The 11,306-nt window shown below is 44.0% G+C and overlaps 1 pseudogene; it reads left to right on the forward strand.

Moving 5' to 3' along the window:
• Positions 1-24: 24 nt before the first annotated feature.
• Positions 25-539, forward strand: LOC144684231 (large ribosomal subunit protein uL24 pseudogene; annotated as a pseudogene).
• Positions 540-11,306: the final 10,767 nt, after the last annotated feature.

Below are 11,306 nucleotides of genomic sequence, written 5' to 3' on the forward strand. Positions count from 1 at the left end.
AGCTCTTTTCACCGGCGGCCATAAAAGCTAGAACAGGAGGCCAGTGTGAAGTTCAATCCCTTTGTAACATCTTCCCAGAGGAAGAACCGCAAGCGGCACTTCAGTGCTCCATCTTACACCCGCAGGAAAATTATGTCCTCTCCACTCTCCAAGGAGCTGAGGCAGAAATACAATGTTCGCTCAATGCCCATAGGCAAGGATGATGATGTTCAGGTCGTCAGAGGGCATTACAAGGGTCAGCAGATCAGTAAAGTTGTCTAAGTATACGGGAAAAAGTATGTAATCTATATTGAGCGTGTCCAGCGTGAAAAAGCCAATGGTACTACAGTTCATGTTGGCATTCACCCCAGCAAGGTGGTGATTACAAGGCTAAAGCTGGACAAGGATCACAAGAAGATTCTGGAACGCAAGGCCAAATCTTGCCAAGTTGGCAAAGATAAGGGCAAATATAAGGAAGAATCCATTGAAAAAATGCAGGAGTAATTGAATGCTTCAACTTTGCTACTTTCAATAAAGATTCAAAAACAAAAAAAAAATAAGAGTTTGAACCTGAAATCTCCTGCAATGTTCCCATCCAGCAGAACAGTGAGGCAATATTTGGCAGGTTTAAATCCTGGCATCATCTTCTCCACTTTGGAGATGTATATTCCCTGTGGCATACGCTTCCAATAAAGCCCGTTCTCATCAATGTTGAAGACTTGTTTCAGTGAGTAGCCACTGTCTTCAATGCTTCTCTTACCGGCACTAACCGCTTCACCTGTCACTTTAATGTTATGCAGATAGGGATGTTTCTAGAAACGCTCAAACCGTCCAAGGCTAGCATTGAAACTTTCCCCCTCCTCATTCCATAAGTTGTCATACAGGCATTTAACTTTTGCTTGAATGACCATCAAACTATGAGGCACCTTGCGCTGGATTTTGTCTTTAATCCAGACTTGATATATTTAAATTCTGAGGAGAACAATTTCCATCAAATGTAGGAATCTATATGTGTATAAAAATTCTGAAATTTGAAATACAGTTGCTATAAATGATGTACCAAAGAGTGTTTGGCCAATTACTTGATGCATTTTTATTTGAAAGGCACCGTTATATCACAAAAATTTATTTCTGTTAAAAATTATTTCAGCTGTGTCTGCTCTTCTTCCAAATTGCAAAAATGACAATGTCCTTAACAAGACAGTTAAAAACCATTAGGTTCTGACTATGTTGCAGCATTAGCTCCTTGTTTATTAACAACATGGGCAGTACTCAATTGCTGTAATGTAATGGGGACAAAGACTGATATTGTTAGCTTTAATAGCTGTAAAATCCTCTCATAGTAGAGCCAGGCTTGCATTGAAATGTGACAGCAGCACTCGCCATTATCTCTTGTGAACCAGAACTAGAACTAGCTGTCACTTGCACCTAAACTTCTATTTTGTTTAGCCTATGTTGATCTAAAATATTCAAGCGTACTTGAAGCTAGTTTTCCAAAAAAAAAATTATTATTTAGCAATTATTATCCCATGCAACTTGATCAAGAATGAAAAAAGCACTTTATCTATTTGTTTAATATAAAAGCTGTAAGAAATGTAAAAGAGATTTAGCTTTTTATCAAAAAGGTACTGTCATCCTGGAGGTGAATGGAAAAGTAATGATGGATGTTACTAATGGCAACAGCTGACAGAAATAATCACATTCATTGCTGTCCAACTATAAGGCTGTGAGTTTGAGACCAGAGGTTACATGCAATCATTTGTATCTGCTGTGAGCTATGATGGGTTTCAGTTGGGTCATTGGATGAGGGAAGAAGAAATACTAATACATATATCATGCCAAGTAAATCTTGCTTTTGCCACTTGATTACGCATTGGTATTAATAATACCTGTGGAAAAATTCTTGGCTCAGACCAATCTACCCTCTCTTAGCTGAAGAAAATTATGTGGCAGCAAGCCACACCCCTTGTGGAGAAGCATGCAGAAAGACAGATATAAATATATAAAATATAAACAGAAAACGCAGAAAAAAACATAGCATTTGCGTCACTATCGGTGAAGAGAGAAAAGAGAACTCAGTGTTTTGGGCATAGATCCTTCATCACAATGGGAAACATTGAAATAATTGAACATTTCTAACTCCAGCATTTTAGCTTTAAGACCTGTTTTTGACTGATGTTACTCTTATGTTTCATGAACAAACATTGATACAAAGTTACACTTCTTAAAAAATACAGGTTGATGCACAGGTAAGTAAATCAGCTAAAAAAAATGAACGCGTGGCTCAAAGGTTGATGTGGGAGAAATGGGTTTCGATTCATGGGGCACTGGCACCAGTACTGGGGAAAATGGGAGCTGTACTGTTGAGACACTCTAGACTTGAACCGTGCTGGGTCCAGTGTTCTAGTGAGTCATATAACTAGGGAAGTCGAGAGGGCTTTACACTAACTAGAGTGGGGAAGGGAACATGTAGGGGAAGAGTGAGTAAAATAAAGGGAAATTTCAGGCTATATATCAAGGTGCTAATAAAGGTAATGATAATCAGACTATGGCAGGAAGGGACAATATTTGCAAACTTAAGAGTATGGCAACAGGTAGGGTCAGACTACAAAACAGTTAAAGAACTGAATTAAGGACTCTGTATCTGAATGCCTGCAGCATTTGCAATAAAACAGATGATTAGAAATTCATATGTATGACCTGATAGCCATTACAGAGATGTGGCCACAAGGAAGCCCAAGCAGGGATCTACATATCCAAGGGTATGTGACATTCAGGAAGGACAGGAATCTGGGAAAGGGTGGTGGGGTAGCTCTGTTAATTAAAGAGGGCATTAGTACTGTACGAGAGGTGACCTTCGTTCTAAAGATCAAGGCGTAGGGCAGAATTTTGCCTTGTCAGGCGGGCTCGACAGGGGCAGGTGGGGGCGGTTAGGGAGCCGACCACTGCCTGCGATCGGGGCTGAACCACGATTTCACACTAGTGGGCCATTTAAGGCCCACCCAGCATGAAATGCATGCTGCAGTGCTCAGCGCTGCCTGTACAGATGGAGCAGGAGGACGAGCTGGGAACTTCCAGCATGTGTGCAGGTGCACAGAGCTGCCTCAGGGAGATGAAGAGTTCTGAAAAACAAAAATTAAATAATTTTTAAATGTTAAAAAACATGTCTCCTCATTTGACTCTGTTACATGAGCAGGGACATGTTATGACCGAGATGTAAACATTTTTTATTTTATTTTTATTTGCTGTTAGAAACCTCATCCCACCCGGGGATGAGGATTCCTAAAAAGTGTAAAGGCCGTTTAGCCTTTTCACCTGCCTGCGAACCATCAGGTTGGACAGGCAGTGAGAAATATAAGTTAATTAATACTTTGATGGCATTAATAGGCTTTCTAATTGTTGGCGGGCATGCTGCTGATTCCCATGTGTGCCCGCTGACCGAACTATCACACGACTGCTCATTGACGTCAGGATGCTCACTGATGTCATTGCTCATCATTTCACACTCGGGTGTGTCAGGCACGCGCCCGACACAGAGGTGAAAATTCTGCTCAAAGACTCAGTTTGGGTGGAACTAAGAAATATCAAAGGGCAGAAGACATTGGTGGGAGTTGTTTTTAAGCTGCCAAACAGCAGTGGTAATGTAAATCACAGTATAAATCAGGAAATTAGAGGTGTGTGTAACAAGGATAATACAGTAATCATGGGGGATTTCAATGTACATATATACTGGGTAAACTTACTTAGTACTAATATTGTGGAGGATGAATTCTTGGGATGTATGCAAGATAGTTTTCTAGAGCAGTACATTGAGGAACCAACTAGGGAACAGGCTATTTTAGATCTAGTATTGTGCAATAAAAAGGGATAATTAATAATCTTGTTGAATAGGAGCTTTTAGGAAAGAGTGATCATAATATGATGAATGTTACATTAAGTTTGAAAGTGATGTAGTTCAATCAGAGATTGAAGGGGCATATGAGGGGCAAATTGGCTATGGTAGATTGGGAAATTATGTTAAAATGTATGAAGGTAGACAGGCAATGGCTAACATTTAAAGAACTAATACATAGTTTAGATCAAAAATACATTCCTTTAATGCACACAAACCCAGCAAGGAAAGTACTCCAACCGTGGCTAACGAAAAAAAATCAAGGATTGCATTAAATCAAAGGAAGAGGCGCATAAATTTGCCAAAAAAATGTAAACCTGAGAATTAGGAGCATTTTAGAATTTTGCAAAGGAGAACCAAGAAAAAAGATTAAGAAAGGGAAAATAGATTCTGAGAGCAAACTAGCAAGAAATATAAGAACGGACTCTAAGAGCTTCTATAGGGATGTAAAAAGGAAAAGATTAGCAAAAACAAATGTTAGTCCATTACTAGCAGATTAAGAATTTATAATGGAGAACAGGGAAATGGTAGAGAAACTAAACAAATATTTTGTGTCTGTCTTCATGGAGGAAATACTTCAAAACCTCCCAGAAATAATGGAAAATCAAGGGACTACTGTAAATGAGGAACTGCAAGATATTAATATTACTTTAAAGAAGTACTAGACAAATGAATAGGACTTAAATTAGATCATTCCCCAGGACCTGATGATCTACATCCCAGAGTGTTGAAAGAAGTGGCTGCAGAGATAGTAGATGCATTGGTGGTCATCTTTCAAACTTTTATAGACTCTGAAATGATACCTGCAGATTGGAAGGTGGCAAATGTAACCCCATAATTTAAGAAAAGGAGGGAGAGAGACTTGTAAGCCTAACATCAGTAGTAGGGAAAATGCTTGAATCTATAATAAAGAATGTGATAACAGGACACTCAGAAAATAATTGTAGGATTGGGCAGAGTCAACATGGATTTATGAAAGGGAAATCATGTTTTTCCATGAGTCTTTTGAGAATGTAACTAGCAGAATAGATAAGGAGGGACCGGTGGGTGTGGTTTATTTAGATTTTCAGAAAGTTTTTGGTAAGGTCCCACAAAAGAGGTTATTAAACAAAATTAAAGCACATAGGATTGGGGGGTGGTAATACATTGGCATGGATTGACAAGGTCCCACATGGGAAACTTATAAAGAAGGCAAAGGCACATGAGATACAGGGTAATTTGATAAGGTGGATTCAAAATTGGCTTAGTTGTAGGAGGCAGAGGGTGATGACAGATGGATGCTTTAGTGACTGGAAGCCAGTGTCCAGTGGCGTATCACAGGGACCTGTGCTCGGTCCCCTATTATTTGTCATTTGTATAAACGACAAAGGTAACTATGTGGGGGATAGGATTAGTAAGTTTGCGGATGACACAAAGATTGGCCGGGTGGTTAGCAGTGAGGTTGAGTGTCATGGGCTACAGGAAGACATAGACGGGATGGTCAAATGGACAGATAAGTGGCAGATGGGATTTAACCCTGAAAGATGTGAGGTGATACACTTTGGAAGGAGTAAGTTGACAAGGAAGTATTCAATGATCGGTATAGCACTAGGAAGTTCTGAGGAACAAAGGGACCTTGGCGTGTATGTCCATAGATCTCTGAAGGCAGAGGGGCATGTTAGTGGGGTGGTGAAAAAGGCATATGGGACACTTGCCTTTATCAATCGGGGCATAGATTACAAAAGTAGGAAGGTCATGTTGGAGTCGTGTATAGAACCTTGGTGAGGCCACAGCTGGAGTACTGTGTGCAGTTCTGGTCGCCACATTTTAGGAAGGATGTGATTGCACTGGAGGGGGTGCAGAGGAGATTCACCAGGATGTTGCCTGGGATGAAACATATAAGTTATGAAGAGAGGTTGGATAGACTTGGGTTGTTTTCGTTGGAGCAGAGGAGACTGAGGGGCGACCTGATCGAGATGTACAAGATTATGAGGGGCATGGACAGGGTGGAAGGGAGTAGCTGTTCCCCTTAGTTAAAGGGTCAGTCACAAGGGGGCATAAGTTCAAGGTGAGGGGCAGGAGGTTTAGGGGGGATGTGAGGAAACACTTTTTTACCCAGAGGGTGGTGACGGTCTGGAATGCGCTGCCTGGGAGGGTGGCGGGTTGCCTCACATCCTTTAAAAAGTACCTGGATGAGCACTTGGCGTGTCATAACATTCAAGGCTATGGGCCAAGTGCTGGTAAATGGGATTAGGTACGTAGGTCTGGTGTTTCTCATGTGTCAGTGCAGACTCGATGGGCCGAAGGGCCTCTTCTGCACTGTGATTCTGTGATTGAAATCTGGTTAATGGACAGAAAACAGAGAGTAGGAATAAATGGGTCATTTTCAGGTTGGGAGGCTCTGACTAGTGGGATACCGCAAGGATCAGTGCTTGGGTCCCAGCTATTCACAATCTATATCAATGATTTGGATGTGGGGATTAAATGTAATATTTCCAAGATTGCAGATGACACAGAATCAGTTGGAAGTATGAGTTTTGAGGAGGATGCAAATACGTTTCAAGTTGATTTGGAGAGGCTAAGCGAGTGGACAAAAAATTATCAAATGCAATACAATGTGGAGAAATGTGAGGTTATCCACTTTGGTAAGAAAATCAAAAATAAATGGAGAGAGGCTAAGAAGTGTTGAACTTCAAAGGGACTTGGGTGTCCTTGTTCACAAGTCTCTGAAAGCTAACATGCAAGAACAGCAAGCAATTAAGAAAACAAATGGACGGTTGGCCTTTATTACAAGAGGATTTGAATATAGGAGTAAAGATGCCTTACTGCAATTATATAGAGCCTTGGTGAGACAGCACCTGGGGTATTGTGTGCAGTTTTGGTCTCCTTACCTAAGGAAAGAAACACTTGCCATAGAGGGAGTGCAACAAAAGTTCACTAAATTAATTCCTGATATGGAGGGATTGACCTATTAGGACAGATTAAATAGACTGGGCCTTTATTCTCTGGAGGTTAGAAGAAAGAGAGGTGATCTCACTCAAATATAAAAAATTCTTACAAGGCTCGACAGGGTAAATGCGAAAAGGATGTTTCCCTAGGCTGGGGATCTAAAACCAAGGGACACAGTCTCAGAATAAGGGGCAAGCCATTTAGGCCTGAGGAGATGAGGAATTTCTTAACTCAGAGGGTGGTTTGGAATTTGGAGTTCTCTGCCCCAGAGGGCTGTGGAGCCTCAGTTGTTGAGTATATTCAACACAAAGATCGATAGATTTCTACATATTTAAAACATCAAGGGATACAGGGATAGTGCAGGAAAAAGGTGTTGAAATAGAAGGTCAGCCATGATCTCATTGAATGGTGGAGTGTGCTCAAAGGGCTGAATGGCCTACTCCTGCCTATTTCTTATGTTCTTGTGTAAATACTTACCAATAACCAAACTCATTCCTAGTTGTCCTCTCCTATATTGCAATTGTTGTTAAACTAAAGCTGTTCTATTCACAGGAAGACAATGCTCCTCACAGCACAAACTCAAAAAGCTTACCTCCGAGTTCTGCTTGAGCACCGTCTGTTAAAGCCCCAACTTGTTGAAGCCAAAAATTGGCATTTATAATACTCTACATGCTGTGTTATTATTTTCAACTATCCTGATCTAGGGACCAGACACCAGAAAAATCAAAGGGTGATCACTTTTCTCAATCACTGCGCTGCATGCTCCTTCAGTTGTACATCTCTGCAACAAGTGGAAGAGACCCTACTCTTACATAAGTAGGACTATGATGATTAAGGTTTTTGTCTTATTTTCACTTATACTAATATATGACTTGTACTTTGCTACAAATAATAAAAAGGTTAAGTTGCTCGTTGCAAGAATATTTCAGGGTGTGGATGATATTTAGCAAGGAAAGGTTTAGTCAACAGGAGAGGACTTTTGCTAGAAAGGATTGTTTAATGACGGGTCAATGATAAGAAATTAGCCTATGTCAGAAGCAATCAAGACAATGAATAACAGATCAGTTAGGAAACTGAAGAACAACTCTGATCACCCCACAATGAAACATCATGATTATAAAGATGATGTGCATGACAAGAGCCCCATAAAGATCTTAAGCTTTTCTTCACAATTCTTAGAGAGAGGCAAGAACAAAAGAATTGATGCTGGTACATTTTCTACCCAGAGCAAAAGTGGGTAATATTGTTTATTTCTCTGTATGAATATTGCTTGAGATATTGGGTGGAACCATCCCAGATTTGCACGAAGTGCGATAGCAGACAGGTAAGATGACGTTTTACCCACCAGCCACAATGGCTGCTTTTCACATCGTATCATCCCAAACCTGCCACATAAATTATGCATTCCCAGGAAACAAGCCATTTCCTTGGCAGGTAGGCTCTCATTCACCCACCACACCATCACCTTGCTGCTTTATCATGCCAGGCGCCATACTTAAAGTCCAGCCTCAAGCACACCTCTCAATCCTTCCACACTGCTACACGGAGACATGGCCCGAAAGGCAAAAAGACTGCAGTCCCCATGTTTAGTGACACGTCCCTCGAGCCATTTGGATGCAGTGGAGGCTCGCCGTGATGTCCTCCACCTCCTCTCTGGCCACAGGATGGGGAGCAACATCATCAATCTGGCTTGAGAAGTGGTGGCGGCAGTGGTCAGTGCCAACGCCCTGCAAAAGAGGACAGTCGCCCAATGCTCCATTCGGCCAGGGTAAGTCACTCTTCTAATCACTCTCAATGCACATACTCACAAACCCGTCACACATCCACAGGGCCCTCACTCACTACCAGTTCGAGGGACATCATCTTTTCATTCTCTCACACACACCTTCATTGTACTCATCCGGCCCATGGGAACAATCACCACCCACACGTGCCAGGCATACTTATCATCTGGCCTGGCAGGCGTCCTGCTTACACTCTCTCCATCTCTATTCATGCAGGACAAGCTGGCACACAAAAACAGGGAGAGGTCACAGACCGGTGAAGGATTGCCTGAAATCAAGGTCCTCACGGACTTTGAAAACAGAGCCATCCAGCTGGCCGGTGAGGATCTGGACTGTTCTTGTGCTGACGATGAGGTCGGTGGTGCTCTACCAAGTGAGGATTCAGCAGTGCAACATCCATCATGCAACCATGCTGTGAATGATGTGTCCAGTTTCAAAGGCCACTACCATGCACTAATTTTCTCTCCTTGCTTCAGCAGGAACATCTGCCAAAAAGCTGCCAGAGTCCATGACCCAGGGCCTCCAATCAAGCCCTGAAGAAACCTCTGAAGAGGAATCTGAAGGCACTCTCCTTGAAATCCAGTCACAGTGCTCATCCACACGCTCCACCAGCGCAAAGACAGATGTCTTGTTGGGACCTCGCTTTAGAGTGGCATCTGGATCACAATTTGGTGAACACATCGCACTTTCTGATCCACAACATGCGGCGGCAGGGATTTCCCAGGTGTCTGGCACTCGGAGGACTGCTGGAGGCCAGAAATTTGCTGAGCTCGAGTCAGATGATGAGCCTCTGGACTCGGTTATGTCACAGTTGCTGGAGCTGCAAAGGCAAGCTCGGGAACATCAGGAAGGGATGTCCGCTGCACTCCTCAGGTTGCAAGGCACAATGGAGGAGTCCGCCCAGTCTGAGGTGATAACGCCGACGTGCTAACAAACCAAAGTCAACACTGATAGGATGGCAACTGCCATGGAGACCTTGGTCCAGGATGTCGCTCCTGCACTGCTGCAGGAGCGACATCTCCATCGCTGACGCCACAGTTGGCCTCCAACAGTGTGTACATGAGAGGAATGCAGGGCAGCTCAGTCTCACTCCAGCTATCCCTTCTCCTCCAGGAACCAGCCAGGGGCCCTTGGGCACCCATAGGGAGGAGGATCAGCGGGTGTACCCCCAAAGCCATCCATCCAGGTGACTCTGGGAGTGTCCAGCCCACCCGAATCCCCTCTTCCTGTGACCTCAGCAGCTCCAGCTCCACAGGCCGAGGAGGGTGCCACTGCCACACAGCAAAGGCCAGAAAGCAGGCCGGGGCTCTCCTGGTCTCAGCCCTCCAGAGGATGCCCGTCAAGCTCATCACAGACAGCACGTAGCAGTCAGCAGGCTGCCTCAACCTCCACTGTGGATGTCAGGGAGCACCAAGACATAGTCGCAGGGTTAGGAAAGTTAAGAAGATGTAGTTGCACAACCTGGGCACGGGTGTTAATCACTTGTACATAATGTTCGCTATTGTCATTAAACTCCCAAGAATGCCTCCCTGCCTGTGGTTCCTTGTTCTGATGAATAGTGTTGCTGTCACTCATGTGAAACCTTTCTGCACAAGGTAAAGGTAGGTGTCTCAGTCCAGGGCCTCTTTCCTGTGCTTTGTGCAACCTTCAGACCAAAGTGATGGTCCAGCCTTACACTCCCTACACACATAAATAATGCCTGCATCTCAACGCTTCTTGTCACTGCTGCCAGAATGTTGTGGGCAGGCATCAGAGAGTTCCGTCATTCTCTCTGTTTGAGGGCCTCCTGAGTGTGCCTGTCTCATCTGGCCAGCACGAGGACCTCATTGCTGTCATCCTCGCCTAGGAGGACCTCCTCACCCTCATCACTGTTGATGTTCTCCTCATCAGAGGAGACCTCCAGCTCCTGCATCTTCTCCCCCGCCAGTTCCTATCCCCAGTGCAGCGCCAGGATGTAAAGAGTGCAGCAGGCGACAACAATCCATGACACTCTCTGTGGACTATATTGCAGGGCTCCACCAAATCAATCCAGGCACCAAAATCTCATTTTCAGCATCCCAATGGTTTGCTCCACCAAGTTGCAAGTTGTGCATGAACCTCGTTGTACCTTCGCTCTGCTGCAGTCTGAGGCCGCCGCACAGGAGCCATCAGCCACTTCTTCTGCGGGTAGCCCTTGTCCCTGAGGAGCCATCCCTGCAGCCTCTGTGGACCCTGGAAGACGCCAGGGATCTGTGACCAAATGAGAATGTAGGAGTCATGCACACTCCTTGGAAATCATGCACAGACCTGCAGGATGCATTTGTGGTGGTCGTACACCAGCTGCACATTCAGTGAATGGAATCCCTTGTGGTTGACCTTGATAACCCTGTGTTGTGATGGAGATCTGAGTGCCAGGTGAGTGCACTCGATGGCACTCTACACCTGTGGGAAACCTGAGATCTGAGCAAATCCAATCGCTCTTGCATCCTGGCTCTTCTGGCTCCAGGCGAATTGCACAAAGTTGTGTGCCCTCAGGAAGATGGCATCCGTGAACTCACGGATGCATTTAGAGTCATAGAGGTCTACAGCACAGAAAACGGCCCTTCGGCCCATCAAGTCTGCACCGGTCAAGCAAGTACCTAACTATTCTAATCCCATTTTCCAGCACTAGGCCCACAGCCTTGTATGCCATGGCATCACAAGTGCACATCCAAATACTTTTTAAATGTTATGAGGGTTTCTGC

The sequence above is a fragment of the Cetorhinus maximus genome, chromosome 9, assembly GCF_964194155.1.
Source record: "Cetorhinus maximus chromosome 9, sCetMax3.hap1.1, whole genome shotgun sequence".
Classification (NCBI taxonomy): Eukaryota; Metazoa; Chordata; class Chondrichthyes; order Lamniformes; family Cetorhinidae; genus Cetorhinus; species Cetorhinus maximus.